This window comes from Condylura cristata, unplaced genomic scaffold (assembly GCF_000260355.1).
Source record: "Condylura cristata isolate star-nosed mole 26May11 unplaced genomic scaffold, ConCri1.0 scaffold00017, whole genome shotgun sequence".
NCBI classification, from domain to species: Eukaryota; Metazoa; Chordata; class Mammalia; order Eulipotyphla; family Talpidae; genus Condylura; species Condylura cristata.
The window spans coordinates 676,926-688,661 of NW_004567118.1; positions in this window are offsets into that span (position 1 = coordinate 676,926).

The window sequence follows — 11,736 nt, forward strand, 5'->3', positions numbered from 1 at the left end:
CACCTGTGGCGTCTGCCTGCCTGGCCCTCCCTCCTCGCCCCTCCCTGGGCCGTGGCAGGCTGCCCCCGCACCGTCAGGGCCACGAGGCTGCTTGGGCTCAGAGGCCTTGGGCCAGGCCTGGGCCGTGGGGGAGGGCCGGGTTGCAAGCTCGGGGAGTAGCTGTATCCAGTGTTCGTGGGGTGCCACAGAGGTGGCAGGGAGGCGGCCTGTCCAAGCCAGGGGCGGGGCGCCTCCCCTCCCCGAGCAGAGCGGCAGAGGGCCCCGGGAGCCCCAGCACGCTTCTGCTCACAAGCCCCGGGTCAGCCAGCCGCAGCCACCTGCTGCATTGCATCCCAGGGGAAGCCTGGCCTTCCTGCCGGGGCCCTTCCTGACCCGTCTCTCTTACTTCAATTAGAAGTCAGTTTCTTCTCAGCCTGCTGGCGGTACCAACCGTGTGCCACGCAGGGGGCTAGGCTCCGTGGAGGCAGCCCACATGAACAGCCTGTCTGCCCTCGCGCTCAGGCGAGTCCCCAAACCCACAGGATGCAGGGCGGTTCTTGTGGCCGAGGGGCCATGCTCAGGAGCGGGGTTGGGAGCGGTTCCAGAGGCAGAGGCTGGGACTGGAAGGACCGGTGGTGCCAAAGCAGGTCCTCGTAGCTGTGGTGGGTCCTCTCTCCCACCCCAGGGCCTTTGCTCAGCCACCCTTGCCGGGAGTACCCTTCATCTTCCACTCAGGTCCCTGCTACTTCGTGAAGCTACTACCCAACATGCTATGCAAAGCCCAGAAGTCAATCTAATAAAGACCAAGAAAAATTAAAAATGGCATAATAAAATAAAAATGAAAATTAAAAATGGCCACCGTTTATTAGCATTAAGGTCTGTGCCAAGAAGGGTTCTCCGTCCAGATTGCATATTAGAACAACTGGGGAACTTGAATAACTGCCTATGCTCAGCTCCCCACCCCAAAAAGTCTGACTCAGTTGGGTGTGATGGGGCTCGCAGTGGGGATGGTTTGAAAGCCGCCCAGGTGAGGTAAGCTGCAGCGGTGGTTGAGAACTTCCAGTCTGGGAGGTCCTTCCCGGGACCTCTGGTCCTTCCTGACCCTCAAGATCCCATGCGGATCCCCCACCCACCATCCCTCAGCAACTGCTAATCTAGTGTGTGTCTCTAAATTTGCCTATACTGGACCTCTCATATAACGGGCTTCTTTTATTGGTCATTGCCATCACTATCTTTTGCAAATGCTTTACAATTTACTCTGTCCTTCCAGACATATTATGAGAGAGATCGATGGCAAAAAAGCAAAATAAATTTAAAAACTGGCCCAATTCTCCCTCTCTGTTATGCAACTTGCAGTGCTCAAGACACGGGCCACGTGTACCCCATCCTGGATTCTGGCCTCAGCCGTGCTGCTTGTTCTGCCCAGTGGAATGTTAGCCCACAGCAAGACCTCCGTGCTTCCCCATCCTCTCCTGCTCTCTGCTAGGGCTCTTGATCGTGCCCATGACCACGCTGTCCCACGGAGAGAAAAAAGCAGGTATCCCGGGGGCCCCCTCAGCTCCCCGCCAGCCCAGTAAGGGGGGAGCCAGCCAACACCGTTAAGTCACAGCTTTGTGAGCTAAAGAAGGGCTTCCTGTGGCACGCCAGTGGGGTTTTGAGGTTATTTGTTACTACAGCATTATTGTGGCAATAAATAACAATTATCTCATTTGTCTCTTACCACAATCCTGTGAGGCTGGCAGAGCAGGAAAAAAATGTAGATTCCAGAGATGGAAATAGAGAAGAGGGAGGAACCCAGCCTGGACTGAACACCTACTCCGAGCCAAGTCCTGAGCTTAGAATTTCCCTGCCGCATCATCTTATTTGCTGCTCAGAGCAGTTCTGTGAAAATGCCCTGTTACAGAGGAATGCGTGCCTGCTCATGGCTCACGGCCCACGTTCTGTGGCCACAGCTAGGACGTCCGGGACCTCTGCAGCCGGGGGGGATGGGGGCGCCAACTTTTCTTCCTCAGGCTTTTCACCTTACGGTTACATGCAGGCTGCCACTGCTCCAGCCTCACGTCCCCGCCCCACCTGATTCGTGGTGGAAGATGGGAGCAGGACTCTTGGCGTTTAAGAACAGTCCTTCCCAGAAGTGCCCCCACTGACCTCCCCTTATATCTAATTGGCTAAAACCGGGTCATATGCCTGGCCCTAAACCAGTCGATACCAAAAAGAAAATGCCATGTTGGTGCTTAGATCAGAACGTCTTAGTATAGCTCTAAGGGGCAGGGACCGCCTTTCCTGAACAAGTCCCATGTAAACAAAGTCCAAGAAAAAGGACAGATTAGTCTGGAATGCAACAATCCACCCACAGGTTATGATCATTTTATTGAGAATAAACTGAGACTTGGGAATCCAAGGAGGTGGTCCAAGCTCATCGAGCCAAGTATTGGTAGAGCTAGAAAGCAAACTGAGCTGGCAAAGTCCTTCCCTCTGCAGTGACGGGTGCTTGGTCAGATTCACGCTTTGTGAAGGCCGCCGGTGGGCTAGGACCTGGCCAGGGGAGGGGCTTTGTCCTCACCCAGCTGCCTGTCTCGCCCCGCTGGGGAGGGGCCTTCACGCTCTACCCTCCCACACCTTCCCCTTCCCCCACTCTGAATGTTTCAGGGCCCGAGGAGTGGTCCCACTATTTGTGGCACATCCCCCAAGGTGCTCTGGCCCCATAATGTACTTGAGCCCAGGAGGCTGCAGCCATGGCTTCGGGGTCTGTGAAATGATTTAGAGTCCCACCCCACCATAAATCCAGAAGCCGGTGTATCACATTTCCCGGACTAGAATGCATGCACCGGACCTGATCATAGAGAGCCCCCTCTCCTCACCCCTGCCCCTTGCTGCTCCTTCCCCGCTGAAATGCCCTCAGCTCTCCCAATTCAGCACACGTCACTGTCTTCCTACCTCTTTTCTGGTCCTCAGAGAGGCACCCCGGGAGACCCCTTTCCTGTCCCGGTGGTCCAACATGTTAACCACACTTGCTGGTGTTCCTGTGCCACCTTCAGACCCGTAAGGTCAATGTGATGCCCAGAAAACACCCTTCTGGGGGGTTTCCACTCGCCCTCCCACCCTGGTCTGGGGGTTGAAGTGTTTCTCCAGGGCCTGTCCTGGAGTAGCTGAAACAGGTGCTGTCTCCCTAGATGGCTTTTCAGTGGACACACCCTGGGAAGGCTTCAATCCCATGCAGACCTCCTTCCCCACCCCAGCTCCTGTCTAGCAGTCTGGAGACCCCCCCCTTTCATAGAGGGGTCAGTCAACTGAAACAGGGGACCCCCAGCCTGGGCTGCCACCCTGTTGGAACAACCAGGCACAGGAATGGCAGGTTCATGGTTGATTCAGGCGAATGGATAAAGAAAGGATCTTGGAGCCCTTTGTAGCTTTGACAAGACCTTAATGCAGGGGGCTGGATACAGGCAGGCCAGTGGGCAGGGGCGGGGGACGGGGAAACAGGTAGCTACTTAGAGATGCTTATAGATCCCCACAGCCCATGCTCTCCAGCCTCTCCGCCCAGCATCCACAAACACAGGTGCACACGCCTCACGCTCACACCTCTCAGCTCCCGGCGTCCGTCCGTGCCCAGACTGGTGCTCCCAAGCAATTTTGCCCCAACGTGATAGCACATGTGGGCAAGGAAACCTGCAGGAAGGCGAAGCCACAGGTGGAGGCTGCAGAGAAGAGGCTGAGAGGTTCCAGCTTCCCTACAACCCCCCTGGCCCCTCGCCCCCACCAGGAGCAAGTGTCCAGGGCACCGGTCTCAGGAGCCCCCAGGAACGCAAGGCTGAGCTCACACATGCCCTGCACACTCCTGTGGCACTTGTAGAGGTCAAAGAGCTGCGGCCTCGAAGATGAAGCCAGAGGAGAGCAGTCCTCCCCACCATCCAGGCCAGTGGCTTTTAAACGATGTCTCAGCAGCAGAATGTTTGTCTTCTCAATGAGATGTGTTCCTAGAACCCCAAGATACAAAGACAAGTGAAGCCACTAATTAAGCAGAGGTGTGACTTGAGGCAGAGCTTGCCCGGCAGCTGTGACCCTCTTGACCCTGGGGCTCTGTGGAAGAAGTCTCAAAACCATTGCTGTGATTGGTCCTTTCCTTTTATCCGTGAGGAAATTGGGGCCCTGGACGCGCGGATTGATTTGTGGTGCAAAATGGGCAGCCAAGCTCAGTTCAGAGGCCAAGGTTCCAGAGCTTTGGGGGGCGGGGGAGGGGGCTGTGGGGTGAGTGAGTAAATGGGACTTTTCTGCTCCCTGCCGCAGGTGCGCGTGGCCGAGGGCGTGGGCACGGGGCGCACAGGCCTGTGATCACAGACACCTGGGCACAGAGAGCGGGGCAGGGGCGTGTGTAAGTGGGGGTGGGGGGTCTACTGTGCCCAGAGGCCAGGCTTAAAGGGCTCCACACGCAGACAGACTGCAGCTCCTCCAGAGGCCCCTCTGTGGGGACACCTCCAGGCCACGCAAGAGAGAGAGAAAGCGCAAAGGTGCCCGGGGGCTGGGGGTTCACCTGCCTCTCAGCTTGCAGCTGCCCTGCCTGGCTGCCTGTGTACCTGCTCCCCTGAAAGCATCACAGGCCTATAAAAACGCCACTGAGCTCCAGGACGCTCTTCACCCATCTGCCAGGATGCACAGTGAAACTGCCTGTGAGTGCTGGCACTGGGGGGGGGGCGGGGGCAGCAGTGGGGGAGGGGGCAGCGCGGTGAAGCTGAGCCCCCTGGGAGGACTGTGCCTGCGTGTGCCTAGAACCAGGGCTTCAGTGCAGGTCTGGGGCCTGCCAGCTCCACCCCCGGGAGAGGTCAGGCTTGTGTTGCTTTCCCCCACCCTGGGCCTTGGGGAGGTATTCTCAGAGCAACCCTTCACCACACCCAATTCTGCCAGCCATTTAACACACTGAATAAAACATCCATCCCTCCCCAAGAAGAGCTGCAGCGTGAAAGTGGATTGAAGTTGATTTGAGGACACACAGGGGCCTCCCCTCTCGGGGTGCAATGGCCACGCAAGCCCTGACTGTCTCTTTCCAGACGGGCAGAACAGCCGGGCCAGGCCCAGAAGGGGGGCATCACCTCCCTGCCCCCCACCCCCCACTAACAAGGCCTGGGAGCTGAAGCATAGCTGAGGTGTGGAGTGCTGCCTTTAGCAGACTGGAAGGGAAAGAGCAAAGCGGGAGCTTAGGTGCCTTAAAGCCGTAGCTCTCCCAGGGCCCCGCCCCAGCATCAGCACCAGTGGGGAATCTGTCAGGCATACAAATCCCAGGGCTGCACCCCAGAAGCACAGAAGCAGAAACGGGGTGGAGCCCAGCAACCTTGTCTTAACAGCCCCCCAGGGAGCCTGCCTTATGCGAGGCCCCTCCTGGTCCCAGAGTTACTCTGGGCACTTGTGAGGCTGAGGGTGGGGGGTAGGCAGCTTCAGATTGTGTCCTAAAGAGAGCAGAAAAGAGCTGGGGGGGCCCCAGGGGCTGCTGTTCCAGAGGGAAAAGAGTCTTGTATCAAAAATAACAAATATTGGCCAACATGTGGGGAAACTGGAACCTGTGTCCTTTGCTAGCCGGGCTATAAAATGGTGCAACCACTGTGGAAAATAGTTTGGTCGTTTCTCAAGAACACACAAAGTGCTGCTTGCCGAAGCAATTGCGCTCCTAGGTGCCACCCCGGGGGCTCTGCCAGCTGGACCCAGAGGCTTGCACTGCGCCCTCAGCCCTCTGGCCGGCTGTGCTGTGAGAACACGGCTTTATCAGCAGCTCTAACGCGTATATTGTGCCAGAAAGGAAACTGAGGCTCTCGGGGTCCCCCAGCCAGGTGCTCGCCCTCAGCCGTGCTGCCCCCTGCTGGGCGGCCTTCAGCCCCGCTGGCCTGTTGACTCTCCCCAAGCCCAGACTTTCTTCCACCTGCCCCTGTAGTACCTGCTGCCTTGTGCTGGAACTTCTCTGGCCCTGTCTGTTCCCCTGGCCCCCTAGACTAGGAGCCCCCCACAGGCAGAGCCTGCTCGTCCACATTTCCTGGCTCCCAGCTTGGGCTGCACACGGGCTTTGAAGGGCTCATCCATAGAAGGCCCCTGGCTGCTTGCAGGCGCGTAACACCCACATGCCAGACCTCACGAGAGCCTCATTCTGGGGTTCAGTCCTCTGCCCGCCTGTGGCGCCTGCCCCACTCTACAATTGGGGTGCCCTGCATCCCTCTCTCTGGTGACCCTGAGGGAATCACCTGCTGCCCCTCCTTTTCCAGCGCCTAGCATGGTCTAACAGGGGGTTTCTATTCTGGGGCAGCCTTTAAGGCTCGGACCCCAGAGAACACCTAACGAAGCCACATGAAACCTGCTCACAGGCATAAAGCTGTGGGTACATCGATGAGACCCCACGGGTGAGGGCGCAGCGAGGTTTGGGGAGCAATGTGTGTAAACAACAGAACAGAGAGCTGGGAGTTCTAGGCGGAAACTGGGGTCATACTGAACCCTGGAGGGAACTCCAAGCCGGTCTTCCCCAAAACTTCTTGGACCCCAGAACTTCTTGATGTTCCCACTCTTCCTCGGCCCACCTTTTCTGGCTGAGAGGGCTCCCCTCCCCGCTGTAATCGCTGCCTGGGAGGTTTATCTAACGTGAGTTGTTTTGCATTTGCCTCATTAGAAAACGTTTTAAAATGCATCTTCAGGTCTGTGTTCAGTACAGTGTGTCTCCGTGTCAAAATTTTCAGGCAAATCACTTTTAAAATATCGGGTGTTTAGATTCCTTCTACAGAGCCTTGTCAGGCCTCAGCTCAGTGTAACCCATGGGATTACATTACAAACCATAGAGTGAATTCGGGGTTCCTCTGGGCCCCACCTGCCTCATTCTCTCCACTCTGTAGACTGGCGGGGATCCTGCAGGTGCCTGCACAGCGGCCTGGGGCACAGACTGTGGGATCTCAGTGCCCTCTCTCCACCCCAGGAACCCAGCTGACCTCAGCCCCAGGAGCAAAAACCTCCTTTCACAAATAGCCTGGGTTATTTCACAATTTTGTAGGTGAGGGCTAGTTTTGTAGGCTAGTTAAAAGTTCTAAGGGAAAAGGGGCCCTCACTAGTGGCACAGGGGGTTAAGACACAGCACTGCAAGCTGGCTGCAGCCGCTTCAGTGCAAGCTCAATCCCCCACCCCAGAGGCGACCCACATGGCGCGGCAGACCTCTCCTGACCTGCCTGCTACTCCCTTCAGCAGTGTACTTTGTCGATCTGCCTGTTCTGCTCCCCACTCTGTCTCTGGTGAATCTTCTTGCTGCCCCAGCATCTGTACCCCAGTTCTGTATGCATACATAAATAAATCTTTAAAAAAAAAAAAAAACTCCTAAGAGAAAAGAAACCAGTTTGTGGTTGCAGGCAGGAGCAAGCCTCATTCCAGAGCTTCCCCGATGCTACAGTTCAGACAGCTCCAAAAGGCCAAGATGATGCTGGGGGATGGTGGCAGAGTCAGAGCTGAGAGCTGGCTTCAGCCCAAGCCTCCAGGCCCAGACTGTGGCTCTGCATGGGGACGCAGACCCAGCCCTGGAGCGGCGTGTGGAGAGGGGCTACAGCAGGCAGCCAGGCTTGCTGCGGACTTCTGAGGTCTGAGGTCGGCGTGCAGTATCTGCAGGAACATCTCCTTGCAGAAGCAAGACAGGCATGGGCATGCATTTGCCTCTGAGCCTGGGCCCAACCTCCACAGGTGTCGCCAGGATCCTCAGGCCACGTGGCACCCTGTTGCCCAGCTCCTGGCTTATTCTATTCTCTCCTCTGCCCTGAAGCCACCGCCTGGGCTCTGGAGCTCCTCGGGTCAGGACCCCACTTCCAACTCAGTGTGGTAACACAGGGTTTGGCACGGCACCGCATGCATGTGGACCCCCAATGACCGGGGGCAGGGGCCTAGATCACAGTGGTCTAGAATCTAGGGAACAAGTCTGTTGGGGAAGATGCATTGGACTCTTGTTGGTCCCAAGGGAGCAACGGGCCCTTCCAGGCCAGAGGAGGGCTTAGAAGGAAACGGTTGGTGTTTACGCCTCAGGACCTCCATTTGCAAGGGCCCCTTCCCACTCAGGTGCTAGTTTTGCAGAGACAGTGCAACATATTCACTGCACTGTAGCGTCCTCGTGAGCACCCAGAGAGACCATTTTCCCATCCTCCCTTGCAGGCAATTTGGAATCACATGACAGAGTTCTGGCCAATAGGATGTGGGCAGAAGTGACATAAACCCATCCAATCTTGGTCCTTACAAACAGCTTGCGAGATCTTGTACTTCTCTCCCCACTCTGTAGAGCCTTAGAAAGCCTTGGTTCCAGATAGCACAGTTGCAAAATCTATATAGTTTGGATCCCAGGCCACCTCCTAAAAGGAACTATCAAGAAGCAGTAAGAAGGTAAAATGAGGAAGGAATGAATCTTTATTTACTGTGTGAAGACACCGAGACTCCAGCATAGCCTAACCTACCCTGACCAATATAATCTTAGTCTCGAATTCAGTTGTCTCTTCTATGGCACCTTGGAAGTCCACACACAGAGCAGGACAATGGAGGGATATATCCGGACCAAAGTCACTTTCAGGAATCTGAATTCAAATGAGTAACTAAACCATCCATGAGTCTCATCCTCTCTGAGTTAAACGACATCAATACCTTTAAATGTCTCCTGAATCCAAGATCCATCTGTTTGATCACCTCGGCCTCCTTTATCAAGATTTCCTTCTGTTTTCCACATTTTTAAAAGAATTGGTGACCTAGATTAGAAAGATTACTCTAATAAGCAGAGAATCCATAACACATTTGGTATAGAATATGGGAGACCTCCTCATGTTTCTCCTTCTGTCTGTCATCACAAAAGCACAAGATAGCTTGAAAAGTCTTTAATCTCATGTCCCAAGTTAAACCTGGCCAAGTTGAGCACACAAATTTATTGTTTTTTTCTGAAGCGCACTAAAATGTGAATTAAGGTATCCACCCACCAAGACGAAAAGAATGAGAGGGGAAAACATACCAGCAGAAGACAAAAGACGTCAACAGATTTTTTGGAAGATAGAAAGCAGGTGGAGGAATTATCAGCGCTGAGAAATCTGAATACCATGTGGCCACACGGGGATGCTAAGGAGAACGGAGCCAAGTCAAGCTGGGGCATCTTGGCGAGGTGCAGAAATCGCAGGCACCAGAACTGCAAGAGACAGAGACGAGGGCCCTCCCTGGTGGCGCAACGGGTTAAGATGCAGCACTACGTAGCTGTCAGCAGCCACTGCAGCGTGGGTTCGATCCCCAGCCAGGGAGCTGACCAACATGGCACAGCAGACCTCTCCTGTCCCGCACGCTGCTTCCCTCAGCAGTGACACTTAGTCAATCTGCTTATTGTGCTCCCCACGCTGTCTCTGGTGAGTCCTCTCAACCCCCCTGCGCCTCTGGCCTGTCCCCCAGTTCTGTATGCATAAATAAATTTATCATTTTAAAAAATAGACCGCGATGAGTTGTAGGTCTGAAAACTGGGCAATGGGTTTTCAAGCCTGCAAAAGAAACAAATACCCTGAGTTCCGCCGCCAACCCCGCTTGATATAGCCAGTGCACCAGTTTTCCTGTACCCCCACAGGGGCACTACTCAGGGGAGAAACTGAGGGTCTAAACCCAGGTGGATGGGAAAGTAAGAAAAAAAGAGTTATGTTAGGAGGATTAAACAAGTTCGTCTACAAATGGCTGTGCCTCATGCCCTGGGGCACACCCCCAGGTATCAGCACCAGGTCTCCCACCACACCCCCCTTCACCCCCGTAACCTTCCCCCCCCCACACACACACACGCACACACAGATGGAGGAGGTAGATGGACTTTTCTCTGAAAAATCACCTGACTCCAAGAAACAACCCATGGTTACTGAGATTTGGGGATCCCCAAAGAAATGGGTAAAGCCCGCCTGCCGTGACAGCCATGCATGCAGAGCTGCAGCGGGCTTGTGAATTCTTTGCTCTTGAACGTTAGTGAACTGCAGAAAGATAACCAAGAACTCAAGGGTGGTCTCTGATAGCGACGATCAACGGAAACCTTCTGACAGTCAACCAAAGAGAGGAGCTTAGCAGAAATAAAACATCAAAGAAATGATCACGAACAGCTTTCAAGCGATGCTAGAAGACACATCATCTGGAAACTGGAATAAAAGACTCTACAAGAGAGATGGGCCCAGTTGGCTTGTGGTGAAGACTGCACATCCTGTAACTCTACCAAAAATCACAGTGGGTAAGTGTATATCTAAGTTGTCTCCACACACACCCCCAGGCCTTTATAAGAGAATAATCAGGAAAAAAGGACCAAGTCCTTGGGCCCTGAGAATGTGAGAGCAGAAGTAAGACTGTCAATGAGGGTTTGGGAGATAAGATGCGAGAAACTTTCAGAAGTTGGAAAAAACAGTGGGAGGGGAAATGGGTGGAGAAAAATAGAGGCAACAGAAGCCCCCCGCCCTCCCACCCAGGCCCAACAAAGCAGAGAGTAGACAAAGTGGAGGGGCGGTCACTGTCGACGAGGCAGCATTTCCCAGACTGAGGGCCAGGGTAGGTCCAGGCGTCCAAAGCTCGGGGAGCCTGCGACGCGGTGACCCCACACAGGCTCACACTGCGTTCCGGCGGTGGTGCTGATGGGTAAAACAGCCCATGTTTCCAGAGGGCAACACGACGCAGAGTAATTCAAGAAAAATCTGTCCTGAGGAAGCTTTCAGACTTCATTCTCCGAGTCAGAAAACAAGGGAGAAATGTGTTCAAAAGTCTTCCTTTACTCTGGTAAAACAAAGGCTCTTCAAAGCGAGCCTCTGACCAGATGAAATGATGCAGTGCTCGGGGCTGTGTGGGGCCTGCCGAGCTCCGTAGCTGCTCCAGCCCTCTGGCCTCCTCCCCACACGCTTTCGCCCCTTGGCTCCCTCCCTCCCACTTTCTCTCCAGGTCCTCGTTTCTGCTAACGGTCCTCTCCCTTCTCCTCCCGTGTCCTCTCTTCCCCACTGGCCACCCCACACAGCGGAAGGGATTGTTCTCCAAGACCTCTTCATCTGTGACGTGCTCCTATGTTCTCTGTCTCCATTTCAACAACAACACGCGTGACACCTCGTGTTTTCTCGTTGCCGCCTCTAGCTGAAATTCCCCTGCTGCTCCCCTCTGCAGCCTGTGCCGGTCTCCCCGGGCCTCTGCCTGCAAAGCCCTGTCTCACTCGCCCTCCAGGGTGGCCACTGCCCATGGGTCACCTCCCATGGGAACCAGAGGCTTCAGGGATCGGAGCTCAGCCTGATCGTGCATGTTTAGAGACAATTCCAACGAGTGTCTGCCAGGGACAGGGACAAAGAGCTTAGATTTGGTCCTCAGGAGGAGGTCGCCTCACTCTAGAGCCTTCTCGGCCTCTGGCCTTTGACCCTACCTCTCACTGCAGCAGCCTGTCACTCTAAGCCAGGCGTCCCGGGGACTGGGTCCTGCTCCGTGGACACTTGCCGGGAGGGAGAGGTGACTGCAGGGACAGTCCATCGCTCAGCACGCGTTTGCAGAATGCCAACTGCGTTCAGCCCCAGGGAAAGCTGATGCTGACTCCAGCCACTGTCCACTGTCAGTGACAGAGAAACCAGCACCCAACATTAATTACTCTTCACGGAGCCACTGTGCTCACAAAGACAATGGGTTTGTACAAAGCGTCAGAGCAACGTGGAAGCGGCAAGAGCTCCTTTTCTTTCTTTTTTCTTTTTGCCAATAAGTGATATTCTTTTTCTTTTAGGGGCTCCTTTTCTTCCGGAACAT